This window comes from Macaca nemestrina, chromosome 13 (assembly GCF_043159975.1).
Source record: "Macaca nemestrina isolate mMacNem1 chromosome 13, mMacNem.hap1, whole genome shotgun sequence".
Taxonomy (NCBI): domain Eukaryota; kingdom Metazoa; phylum Chordata; class Mammalia; order Primates; family Cercopithecidae; genus Macaca; species Macaca nemestrina.
Window position 1 is genome coordinate 11,661,203 of NC_092137.1, and position 13,441 is coordinate 11,674,643.

The 13,441-nt window shown below is 46.4% G+C and overlaps 1 protein-coding gene across 20 annotated transcripts in view; it reads left to right on the forward strand.

Moving 5' to 3' along the window:
* LOC105486477 (growth regulating estrogen receptor binding 1) overlaps window positions 1–13,441 on the forward strand; it is a 159,739-nt gene that overhangs the window by 49,943 nt on the left and 96,355 nt on the right. For 2 of the 20 annotated variants that reach the window (XM_024794292.2, XM_024794295.2), the window contains exon 1: window positions 7,921–8,691. The exons of 14 other annotated variants lie outside the window; for them this stretch is intronic. The gene's annotated coding sequence lies outside the window, so the exon portion shown is untranslated. 4 more of the 20 variants (XM_011749354.3, XM_011749356.3, XM_024794293.2 and 1 more) reach the window with 4 other exon arrangements.

The window sequence follows — 13,441 nt, forward strand, 5'->3', positions numbered from 1 at the left end:
GCTGGTTTAGTTCAGACCACTAATGGTATAGAGGTTAAGTGACTTGCCCGCTGGAGATTGGCAGAGCCAGGTTGGTGCGACTCCAGCATTCGGGTCCTTTCATCTGCTCCACGTTGTGCAGCCACAGAGAGACTCAAGCTTGTAGTCTTGGAATTTCATGATTATAATTTATCCCCAAAAAGCTGTTTATAACACATGCATGTGATCGTTTGTAAAAAATTTGGAAAATACAGACTATTAGAAACAAGAAAAACATTTGCCTATAATTATTGTTTTTATTTTATTTTTAAAGTTTAATTTAATTAACTTTTTTTTTGAGATAGAGTTTTGCTCTGTCGTCCAGGCTGGATTGCAGTGGCACCATCTTGGCTCACTGCAACCTTGGCCTCTCGGGTTCAAGTGATTCTCCTGCCTCAGCCTCCCAAGTAGCTGAGATTATAGGCACCTGCCACGATGACCAGCTAATTTTTGTATTTTTAGTAGAGACAGGGTTTCACCCTGTTGGTCAGGCTGGTCTTGATCTCCTGACCTGAAGTGATCCACCCGCCTCGGCCTCCCAAAGTGCTGGGATTACTGTGTGAACCACCACACCTGTCCTAATTCTTGTTTTAAAATACCCACTGTTAACATTTTAGTGTATTTCCTCCCAGTCTTTTTTCTATGCATTTAAGAAAATTACAATTAGATTAGGTGTTAAGGATGTGAATGATTCCACTTTCTCTCTTTATATATACTTTTCTCTGCTTTCTACTATTATTTCATACTTTCTGTCATTTGAATATGCCATGTTAAATATGTTGAAATTATCTTTGCTGAGCAGTCAACATTAGCAAGAATAAAGTGGGAAATGTTCATTTATTCCTGAAGAGTTTAGCAAAGATCATATATTCGGGTGATTAATTCTCTCTTTTTACTGCTTGAAAATCAACCTGCGTATAGGAGCACTTCATCTGTAAACACTCTCATGGTACTTATTTCTGGTGGGTGCCGGGAAACAGATGGGAGACACAACTTCCTAGGAGCTCTGGTCTTGGAGCGAGGGAGGTTCATGAAAATTATACCTGTGTTCAATTGTGGCCAATAAAATAAAGAAAATCAAGTGTGAATGGTTTCCTTGATCAGGGCTTGCTTCTGAAGGGCAGAGCTGATAACGTCCTCACTTTGAGCAAAAGCCACAAAGTAGTTATCTTTCCTTACGCCTTTAGTTTTTGTTTAAAGGTTCATTACAAACTTTAGCAGTGAAAAAAAAAGTGTGGCAACTGGGTCATTCTGACCTAGAAGCAACCAAAATACTTCTGATTGCCGCAACAGACAATGATGAATCATACCTAAACAAGCTTGGTGCCTTTTCAGTTGTGAGTCGTAATCAGACTCATTGTTTTGTAGCCAGTGAAACATTTGCAGCAGCATGTTTGGGTCTGTGGGAGGAGGGAGGCTTGCAGATCTTCCCAGCGATGTGTGTGCTTGTCCACACTAGCGCAGTGGAAAGAGTGTTCATGTTATCCAGGTTTAAGCCCCGTTAGGGATATGGCTTGTTCATTGTCATCGTGATGATACCGGTCAAGGTATCCTTTGTTGAGCACCTGCCATATGGCAGACGGTGTAAAAGGTGCTTTATGGTCCTGGTGTCATGGAAAGCCTTCCAACAACCTTATGATAGAGGTATTATTATCTTCATTTTGCCAAGAAAACTGAGGCTCTGGGAAGTTAAGTCATTCATGTAGCCAGTAGATACCAGGCACCCGTCAATGTTTGTTGAGTGAATGAATAAATGGAAGGAATGAATGGCAGCTTCAAACTAATGGGAGAGAAACGCAAGAAGAGAGACTGATCAACATGAGACAAAAAACTTGGTGCCACAAGTTAAGGGGTTTTACAGATCCCAATGATTCATTTCTGCAGTTTTTCAGCTTCACATTCAAATAGAGACGGGGACTGGGATGGGATTTCAATGTAGGCAAACGACACAAGACAGATGGAGGAATATGTTTATGATCAGCAAAGAGATCACTCATCTTGAAAAACAAAAAGATAAATGGGAAAACACTGAAGTGCCAGCCACTGTACTGAATACTCTACTACATTATCTCATTTAATCTCACAAAGCCAGCTTTGAAGTCAGCACTGTTATCTCTGTTTATGGCTGAGGAAACTGGAGCTCAGGGAGTGAGGGAGGCTGTCCAAGGTCACACAGCTCCGGAGGGTGAGGGGGCGGGGACTGGACCCAGGCACACTCAGCTCCACAGCATCCCTGAGACTCTGTCAACAGAAGCCGGGAACAACAGTTTCATTATTTATGCTTGAATTTAATTTTGTATTTGATGGAGGGAAAAAATGGATGACACACAGATGTCTTTTCTACCAACGAAACCCAACAATTGGTCCTATCCCAGGAAGAGATTCTAGCTTAGTGCAGGGAGAAAACCAAGCAGGTGATGAACGTTTTGGGGCAGCCAGAGATAATGAACTAGGGGTGACTGGTGTGAAATTCAGTTGTGTGGACCATATTTTCTAAACCAGAATCTGCACACCATGCTCTCCCGCCATGTTCTCCTCTAGGGGAACTCCTGAAAATTTGTAGCTTGCAGGCAGAAATGTAAACACATAATCAATTCTACTATAACATGATACATGTGTTCCTAAAAATTATTGCACCATGCAAGATTGGGCAATAAAAACCACAGGATTTATGACGAATACAGGCTTAGGGGAACAGCTTTCAAAAACTTCATCAATGCCACATTTTTAAAAAAGATAAAAACCTAATAAAAAGGGCAGCACCGTTTTACACATGCTAAATGGTTAAGAGATCCATAAATACTTCAGTAGAGATGGGATTTTACCTCGAAGTCCAAAGGTAAATGAAATGAAGTTTTTTCAGTGGAAGGGTTGAAGCTCCTGAGGGCCTGCCAAATGGAGGAAGGACAGAGACCTGGAGTCCTATGGAAAGTTCTGACACCGTGTGTGGAAGGACATGGCTTTTAACACGTGTGGTGACTGGAGGTAGCTGGTAGGTGCTTGAGGCTGGTGTGTGTGTGCCTTTTGTATATTCTCAAGCAGCTCGGTTCAGTTGGGCACCATTTTTCTGAACTTATTTTTGTGTTTCTTGCGGAGGAAGTCACCAGGCACACACAAAACTCATAAGGTATTCAAATTGTTCTGTAATATATCAATCTGTCTGTACAAATCTGCAGTTTCAAAGCAAGTGTTACAGCTGAACTGACTGTGTATGGGAACATCACTGCAACTCTTGCTGACCCTGTGTGCTTAAGTGGGGAGCATGCAGCTTTCATACCCCCAGCCTTTCTGCAAAGCTCTTCAGTTTACCCAGGGGTCCCTCAACAGTAAAGCCAGATCAGGAGGCTCACCCGTGATGGTTCCTCTTGTGTGATTTTTGAGTCGCTCCGTGATTGGGTTGGTTGGGAAATAGAGTGTGGCCTTCAATCTTCTTGAGGATAGTAATTAGAGGGGGGTGTGTGTTTCTTCTTCATATATCCCTGGTTTTTCTCTGATCGCTTTGGTGTCTTCTGTTTCTTCTCCTGGATGTTGTTTTCGTGTTCCCTTCCTTAAGTGCCATGTGACCCTTGGATTTTCCTGTGTGTTTAAGAATAGGGCGGAGAAGGTTGACTGCGAGTGTTGTGTCCACAGGTGGCGCTGGTGCCTGGCAGGTGTTGCTTTTGGGGTGCTCAGGACAGAATCAGCTGGCATTCTGGAGGCCTCTGAATGCCAGACGATGTGTTAGTGGCTCTCGTTCTTGTTGGCTGATTCAATTTCTATCAGAAGAGCTTTCGGTACTTTTTGCCTGGGCTGAACACCTGGCTCCTGGGAGATCGGCATCTGGCCCTGGGGTGGGAGGTGGAGGGGCTACGTGCTCTGTAGACAGGATTTCACAGAAGACCCCTGGTCCCAGTGCTGCCGCACACTCCTCCCAACAGTTGTCTGGTGTATCTGAGTCTCTGGATTTCCTCAGGGCCAGGTGGTTCCCCTGACCCTTCTCCTGTGTCAGCTCCACGTTCCCTCTCTAGTCTGACTTTTGGAAGTTTATGAAACCTGAACCTCTCGTTAGCTAATGGCCTCCTTTCCAATTTTTTTTTTTTTTGTCACTGTGGCTTAAAATACCTCACCCCACTTATTTATTTATTTATTTATTTTTAATTCAGTATCTTTTGAAGGTCATCTCAGGAAGGGTCAGGTACCATGTTGAATTACAAGTTAGTTCTCATACCATAATCTAAATTTCTGTTTCCATTAAACGGTATTTTTACAAGGAAAGGACTTTTCCTTTAAGAGTTTCCAGTGCCTAGCACACAGGATGACAACTAAACAATAATAATCAATAATAGAGAAATAAGGTATTTGTTGATTGAAATACGTTGAGTTCTTTGGTTACTTCTAGGTCTGATAGTCTAGGATTCGGTGATTCAAGGGGAGAGGCTGAGGAAAATCTCTAACTAGATGGGAAGGCTTAGGGGTCCTTGTGTTTTCACGAGTATAGGAAAAGTTGCATTCGCCCCACTTACATGATTTGTTTTCTCTTCCCCACTTCCTGACTGTGCCCACTAAATCTCTGGTCTGTCTACATTTTGCCTGGATACGGATGTCGGAAGTGTTCATCTTCTTTCTTCTTGCTGCCCTGAATTCTTTTGTTTTTCTTTTTTTCCCTGTAAAATGCAAACACTACCTTGTAAATAGACTCTTATCAGATACCTTATGTTTCCTAGGCACTGTGATTGGCCAAGAGCGTACATCTCCATGTTCTCTGCTCTCCTGGGGATCCCAGGCAGCAGGGGAGAGAGGGAAGCACACAGATAATCATGGTCCTGGGAGGCCACCACAAGCCTGGAGCCTACACAGGAGTGGTGGGGACACAAAGAGAATAGCCAGTTCAGTTTCGGGAGGCCAGGACCACCACACAATAGAAGAGATGCTTGAACTGGGTCTTGAGGGATGAGTAGGAGTTCGTGTCATGAATGAGGAGTAAGGACTTTCAAGGCAGGAGGAACACAGCATGTGCAAAGAGTGGAGGCGTGACAGGATGTAGCAGGATGAGGAGGTGCTGCTTGTGCCCCAGGCAGTCAGCAGCCAGGCAGCACCAGCAGCGCCAACCCCACATGGTTTGTCCCAGTAAAGCTTTGTGTTCTCTAGTGATCTGGAAACCTCTCAGGGAAACATTTAGTAAAAGCCAAGCCATATTTATTTATTAATGGTGGTTATATGGTTTCTAGAGCATTTTGTTGGATAGGTAGAGATTTTTCTGCTTTTTGAAAGTAATCACTTATAACCTTTGTGGCCAAAAAGAGAAAAATGCCCAAAAAATGCCTAACTGTGGCTATGATTGTCATGTTTAATGTGGAGAGGATTTGGCCAGGGGTAGAAGAGCATTATGTATAGAATAGAACAAAGAGATTTATGGCAAGAAGATGTATTGGCATTAAGCAAAGAATTGCAGATTTAAACTGAGAAGAGAGCCGCACAGCAGATGGAGTTAACACTGGAGGTGAGCTCTGGCCTCTTTAGATACTTCATTGCCGTTTTCACATCAAAAGCCTATTTTTGACAGTAATGGGAAAGCATAGTTGGTTCAAAGTCATTGCAGTTCAGACCTAATGAAAGCAAACTTTGCTAATTTTCTCCTCATAATAGTAAGTTACATCAAGTTTAAAAGTTAGCAGTTTACAGCACAGTTGAAAGAAGCATGTTTTTAAAAACCTTGAATTCTTTCACTTAGAGGCAAGCACCATAGATATTTTCTTTTCTTTGATTTTTCTTTGAGAAGGAGTTTCACTCTTGTCGCCCAGGCTGGAGTGCAATGGTGGGATTGTGGCTCACTGCAATCTCCTCCTCCTGGGTTCAAGAAATTCTCCTGTCTCAGCCTCCAGAGTAACTGAGATTACAGGCACCTGCCACCACTCCTGGCTAAGTTTTGCATTTTTTAGTAGCCATGGGGTTTCACCATGTTGGCCAGGCTGGGATTGAACTCCCAACCACAGGTGATTTGCCTGCCTTGGCTTCCCAAAGTCCTGGGATAACAGTCGTGAGCCACCGCGCCCAGCCGACATTTTCTTTCAGTTCCTTTTACACATTTAATTTATTTATTCACAGGTTGCAAGCTTAGTATTGATAAGAATTGTGACTATTATCCTGGCATGTTTAATATTATATATGTGCCAGGTACCATTCCAAGCACCCTATACATAGTAATTAATAAATCCACACAACTCTAAGAAGCAAGTACTTTTCTCCCATTTTTCTGGTTAGGGAAACTGAGGCACATAAAGGTTAAGTAACTTGCTCAAGGTCTAATGTCCAATAAGTGAAGATTCAAACCCAAACCTGGGTCCAGAGCCCATCACCTTAAACACTCTACTGCTTAAACTCTTTCTCCCCTTCTCTAAAAAGATAATAAATAATATACACGATTTTAACATATTGTATGTATTTTAATATATATGATATCATATATAAGAATTTAAAATTATCCATAGGATCTACCTATCTTTCTATACAGTACATGTATCTTGCTGAATGTTATATCCTAAGTACGTCTGCATCATTGACAAACTCTTCATGCACATAGCTTTTATGCATTTATTGCAGGCTGTGTTAAGCATGCATTTCTTGTTGGGTATTTTGTTAGTTTCCAGTTTCCCACTGTCACACATGGTGCCCCGAGCAGCAGAAGGCATGGGGCACTCTACGTACAGACCATGTACAGTGTGCCTCCCCGACGAGTAAAGCCCCGGCACTGGGGATACTTCAGAGCTGCAGATACTCGCTCGGGCAGAACCTCCAGCAGGTGCTGCCCCTGCCTGGTGATGCAGGTGCGGGGATGGGTGGGGTCTCCACCGCCCTTTTTCGGGAGGCATTGCCCAGCCTGGGAACGAACAAGCCCACCACACAGGTTCTACCCGTTAGTGCCTGGTGCTTTTGGGGAGTGAGCCCAGGAACAGCTGGGAAATCTCCTCGCTGACTGGGGCGCCAAGAGGAGTAATCCGCCTCTTTAGCCTTTGTTACAAAAGATAAATGATCTTGAACCCCCTGGGTCACATTCAAGTCACTTCTGCAGGAAGTTAGTGATCCTAGCAAGAAGAGAAAAAGCAAAGTTAAAGGTATTTGCATAATTGGAGTGGGATCTTATGATTTATTTTCTTTCCTTTTTGAATTAGGATTTGATCAGGAGTCCTGGATTTGTAAGAGTCAATTGCAACAGGGATGTTAAAGAGAGCTCTGGAGAGGAGCTGGTGTTGCCTGCCTGCCTGCCTTCCTTCCTTCCTTCTTTCCCTCCTTCCCTCCTTCCTTCCTTCCTTCCTTCTTTCCTTCCTTCCTTCTCTCCTTCCTTCCTCCCTCCCTCCCTCCCTCCCCCCTCCTTCCCTTTCTCCCTCCGTCTCTCTCACTTTTCCTTCCTTCCTTCCTTCCTTCCTTCCTTCCTTCCTTCCTTCCTTCCTTCCTTCCTTCCTTCCTTCCTTCCTTCCTTCCTTGTTTCCTTCCTTCCTCCCTCCCTCCTCTCCCTTCCTCCCTCCATCCCTCCCTTTTCCCCTTCCTCTCTTTTTTTTCCCTCCCTTCCTCCCTTCCTCCCTTCCTCCCTTCCTCCCCTCCCCTCCCCTCCTCTCCTCTTCTCACAGGGTCTCACTTTGTCATCCTTGCTGGAGTGCAGTGGTGTGATCACAGCTCACTGCAGCCTCTGCCTCCTGGGCTCAAACGATCCTCCCACCTCAATCTCCTAAGTAGCCAGTACTTTCAGGTGTGCACCACCACACCCAGTTAATTGTTATTTTTTGTAGAGATGTGGTCTCATTATGTTGCCCAGGCTGGTTTCCCACTCCTGGGCTCAAGCAGTCCTCCCACCTCGGCCTCCCACAGTGCTGGGATTACAGGTATGAACCATTGTGCCCAGCCAATAGCTACTGTTTTCTTGAAGATTTCTATAGTGGTAGAAATGGTTTGAATGAGAGAAGTGTAAGAATGTGCATCCTGGGACTCTCCAGGGAGTTTTTGTTGCTGGGGTATTCCATGGTATTCACAGCAGAGGTATTTGAAGGGACACGTGCTTGCTTATGTGCCTTAGGTCCGTGCTACCTGTAATCCTTCGGAGGCAAGCCAGGCTGCCAGCTGACTGTCTTCCACTGCAGAGCCTGTGTTCTTCTCCTGACCCTGTGTTCTCTGCACAGCGTGCTGTGGCTCCACTCCAAGTACACAAACTTCCATGTAGTTTAAAAAGAATCAGTTTAACTGCTGGTGGTGAGACAGATTGGTATGTACCTGTGTGGAGAGCACTGTGACCCAGCAAAACACTTCAGGGCTAAGAAGACACGAAACGGTGGCATTTGCCATCTGACCCGGCAGGCACTGGGCAGATGAAGCTCCAGTTGGAAGGGCTACTGCTGATTTTTTTTTTTTGGTTGTTGTTGTAGCTCTGGGAGCAGATACCAGCTCTGAAACCTTTTCCCTGGCTGGCTTGGCTGCCTCTCCCTGCCGAGCAGGGGCCAGGGAGTCGTGGTGTCAGGCAGACCCGAACCTGGCTCTGCACAGCCGGGCATTACACGCCCCACGCATCCTCCTCCATCCCCAGGCGCAGATCAAAGGCACAGGCCGGGAGGCAGGAGCCCCTGCACACTTCCCACCTCTGCTGGGCTTAGCCTGCTCTTGGCTGGTTGGTCTGTGGAGTGCCTGAAATGACCAGCTTTTTGTAAGGTACGGTTTATTTGACTTCGCAAGCGAGCACCTGCTTTTGGGGGTTGGAGAGGTTTGTGTTGACTTGTTACGAAGACAGCTCTGGCCTGTGTTCAGCAGAATAATGGCAAAGCATTGGCCTCTAATAAGGTGCGGGGGAGCAGTAAACTGAGGCAAGTCCACTGAATGAATGGGTGTCCTTATTTTTACTGTTTGAAATGATATCCAAAGGGGTTGCAGATAATTAGTTTGTGTTCTTATGAATGAGATTCAAAACACTTCTTGGGCCCTGCCTGGTTGGTTCTAGAGAGAAGGTTTTCAGTGGTTTCTGCTTCCCTGGCTTTATTCTGAAGGTCCTTCTCTTCCATTCAGTTCTTACTGCAATTGGAGGGGACATAGCTGATGGCTTTGTAGTTCCATTTGAGAGCACTTAAAGATGTTCTCCAAAGAAACACTCTCTGACATTCTGTGCGCAGATGTCAGAGCAGCTCAGGGCCGAGCTGTGGCTGTGGGTCAGGCAGTCTGAGTTGGAGAGACGAACAGGTTAGACACCAGTCGCCTCTCAGCCCAGCTTTTCTCCCTTCAGTAACACCTGTGGAGTTTATGAGTTCCTCTAGGGAAAATCGGAGAAATCTACATGAGAATGTAGCCTTGTTTCCTGCTAGGAGGACCGGCAAAGACTTTATAGGAGACCATCCTGCGGTCTCAATGCGTTTATTGCCGTGTCATATATTGAGGGCTGACCATTACCACATTACTGGAGCACCCCATTCACCCCATCCCCATCCTTCCTTGGCTGTTGAAAATGAGACAGGCTGAGGGCGCAGTCCTGAGTGTTGCTTTTTTCTAGTCTTGTTTTCTCAAACTTTGGACACAGCAGAAGTCAGTCACCATGCTTGTGCATTGGCTGGGGAATTCTTCCAGTTGGAATGTGGTTGTAGGGAAGTTGGAAGAGGAGGGAGCCTGGGTCAGTGGTTTCTGGAATTTGGGGTGTTCTGGTAAGATTTGGGTGGGGTCATGTCCCTGTGGCTGGCCAGGGTAGTGGCCCTAAAGGGCCAGGTTGGCAGGGCTTCTAGGAGAAGGCCATCTCCCAGAAGGAGATGGAACCCCAGGTTGGAGGGTACATAGTGTATTTTGGATGTGATTCAGAATGGAGGCAGCGAGGCAGAAAGGGAAGGGAAAGGGAGGCCGGGCAGGAAGCCAGGGTTGGGGTTTCGCTCTTGTAGACTTGACTGCAGACCATGACCCTTCCTTCTCTGCCATGGATCCTTCTGGAGGAGAGGGAATCACACCGCTTGAGGCTTTGTGCACAGGCGGGCTCTGTGGGCATCTGTGAATGAGTGGACGGCAAGCGAGGGCAGGCCATGGGGATCGGAACACTTGGCATCCTGACCTTGCAGCTCTCTCTTCAGACCCCCATGCCTACTCTTCTCCATGACAGTGACACCACCACTGCCTCCGACTCTTTCTAAAGCCCGAAGTCAGCTAGGCTCCTCGTGCTGCTCACCCTGCACAGCTGCAGTCTTTAGTTCTCTTTGAGTCTTGGTCTATTGCAGTATCCTCCTAGATGCCTTCCTTAGGAAGCTGTAGGAATCTCTCAAACACAGCCTCATCAGCCCTGCTTAACTCCTTTGGTGACTTGACATGGTTAATTTCAAACACCTTAGCAGGGCTTAGGCTGAACGGGCCCCTCATTGCCCTCCTACCCCCTGTCCCTGCATACACCTCGTGCTGGAAGGACCTGTGTTGCCCAGGCACACAATAGGTGTCTCACCCTTAGGTCTAGCCGATGCCTTGTGTACCTTCGCCCCTTCTTTTCAGACAGCAAACCTGTACTCAACTTTGACGACTGAGCCTTCCATGAGGCCCGCCAAGACTGACCTGATAGAATTTTCCATTCCCTTCTCTGTTTCCCTCCAGGCCTTCTTGCCTGCATCTCTTCTATTTTGCATTACACTGCTGACCTGCACTTCCTGTGTTTCTGTGAGGTTCTTCAGGGCAGGAACTGTGTCTAGTTCAGTTTCACCCTTCGCTCTAAGTGGTAATGAAATATTTCTGCCAAGGATCCAATTTAGATTATGTAAGCATTTACCTTTGTTTGAGGCAAAATCATGATTCTGGAAGAGGAAGGTTCTTTGCTTCTCACAGGGCAGGCATAGAACAGGCCAGAAGCTGTCCATGTGTGGCTTGGGACAGACCTGGCTATCTGTACTTGAGCCCTGAGACCCTGAAGGCCCCCAGCTGCATCTGCTCTTGGAGCCTGGGGTGGGCCTGGGTGGTGATCGAGCAGGATCTGCAGCGTGGGATCATCGGCAGAGTCAACGCCATTCCCTTTCAGATCCACTCTCCTGTAAGAAACTGTTCTGGGCTCTGAGGGGAACAAGGGGAAGAGGGGTATTGGGTGAGCTTCCTTGCTGCATTTAGCAACTCAGTCCCTGGGGGAGGTGTAGACACTGATACACTCCCTGTGGCCTCAGGGAGAACAAACCCAGAGCCCAGTGAAGGTGCAGTATGAGCAAAGTGCTGGGGCAGGGGGAGGGCAGAAGAGGGAGCAGTTGATTTTGGCTTAAGTGTAAACTGAAGAGAGAACAGACACGGGGCGCGGCCGAGTAGCAGTGTGTTCGTGAAGAAGGAATCAAAGCGCACATCTTGTACTTTGATGCCCATAGGAAGGGCTCTCCTCTGGCCCCTCTGCCTTTGTTTGGAGCAGAAAACAACAAAGTGAGTTCAGGTAACACCTGGGGCAGTGGGAATTAGTTAATTAGTTTTCTGGAATTCTAACAGCGGTGGCATCCCAGGGGCCTAAATTAAAGCCTCAGATGTGTTTATTTGGTACACCTGGGGCTTTAAAGGCTAATCCAAATGGTTTCAGAGAGGACCTCAGTCTGTTTCTTTCTCTCTGTAACCTTAAGCATGTGGTCTTCCTTTTCCTCTTCTACTCTCCTTTTTAGGGGTTGTTTTCTAGGGACCTGCAGTGTCCCAGGCACCATGGGAAGTAAAGAGGTGACTGGAATGGTCTCTGCTGTCAAAGCCCTTCAAGTTTAGTTGGGAAGCTAGCAGAAGGGGGGATAAGCGACTAAATGATATAATATCTAGTCAGAGAGGCACGTTTCAATAGGTGTACTCGTAAGGAAGCCAGAAGTTTAATTAATTCCATTGGAGAAACTGCTCTGTGAGAGTGAATAAAATTAAGATTAAGACTTAAAATTAAGTCTCTGGTTAACATCTAGAAATTAGAATTATGGGCAGTTAATTCCAATTTTAGAGAGGAAACTGGAACTTATTAACATCTAGTTTATGCCAACTCCCCTACATGTTAATTTTAGTCCTCACTACAGCTGTGTAAGGTGGTTCTTAGTATCTCCATTTTATAAAAGAGGAAATGGAGGTTCAGAGAGGTTAGGTAACTTGCCCATGGTCACACAGCTTGAAAGCAGCATAACCATGAATCAGGCCCCAGTGGTCTTATTGAAAAGTGCATGCTTTTACCACTATAGCAGACAGATTATGAACAGTTTGCAAAGCCTATTTGAGAATAATTTTTGATGTTGGTGAAGTCCAATGATAATGAGAAGTTTATTATTTCCTAACTTGAAGGGACCTGTAAGGCCCTCTCTGTGATTCCTGCTGGTTTTGATCTAACTGGATGTTGCGACTGGGAACCCAAGAGCACTGTGTTCTCAGCACCTTGTGGGCCTCGGTGGCCATATATGTGTGCAGGGGGTTTGAACCCCTGATGTGTGCTGCTGGGTGGTGTGAAGAAATGGGTACTGATGCCTGTCTGTGAATGGACTGGAGAGTGGGGAGGAGTTGGGTCTGAGGAGTGGGCAGTACAGGGAAGCTGTGGCTTTATTTTTCTCAGCAAAATGACTAGTGTGCAGCACCCAGGAGCACCTAGAGCCAAGTATTATCTAAGGAAGTGAGTCCCAGCCCATTTTGGGACTCAGCGCTGTTGTTGACAGATGGAGGCTTCATTTAGACAGAGGTGCCTCATTGCATGATTGGTAAAAGGTGGAGTGAAGGGACCTCAGAGAGGAGTAGGGAAATCATTCGGACCCCGATTTTGGTTGGATGCTTAACCCTTCTAGTCTGAGAGCTATTTATTTATTTATTTATTTATTTTTATTTATTTATTTTGAGATGGAGTCTTGCTCAAGTTGCCCAGGCTGGAGTGCGGTGGCGTGATCTCCGCTCACTGTAAGCTCTGCCTCCCGGGTTCACGCCATTCTCCTGCCTCAGTCTCCCAAGTAGCTGGGACTACAGGTGCCCACCACCATGCCCGGCTAATTTTTGGTATTTTTAGTAGAGTCGGGGTTTCACTGTGCTAGCCAGGATGGTCTTGATCTCTTGACCTCGTGATCTGCCTGCCTCGGCCTCCCAAAGTCCTGGGATTACAGGCGTGAGCCACCGCGCCCGGCCGAGCCTTTTAAAAGAAATCCATTTTTCACCTGTAGGCAAACCTTTGGATGTTCTATTCTAAGGAGGGAAGAGGAGGGGAGGGGTCACTTAAGGAGGGGCCAGGGCAAGAATGTTTTCCTTGGAATGGGCTGGAATCAGAAGGCTGCTGCTCTCATCCCCAGGGAAGGGCCCATGGGGCTGAGGGTGCAGGTGGAGGAGCGAACACTGGCCGCCCGTCTGTCCCACGCCTGTCTGCCTGCTCACCTCCACACAGGGGACGGGTCTGCAGGCCACATTCTTAGAATGCTCTTGGTTTTTTGTTTGTTTGTTTTTTAATTGAGACAAAGTCTCACTCTGTCGCCCAGGCTGGAGT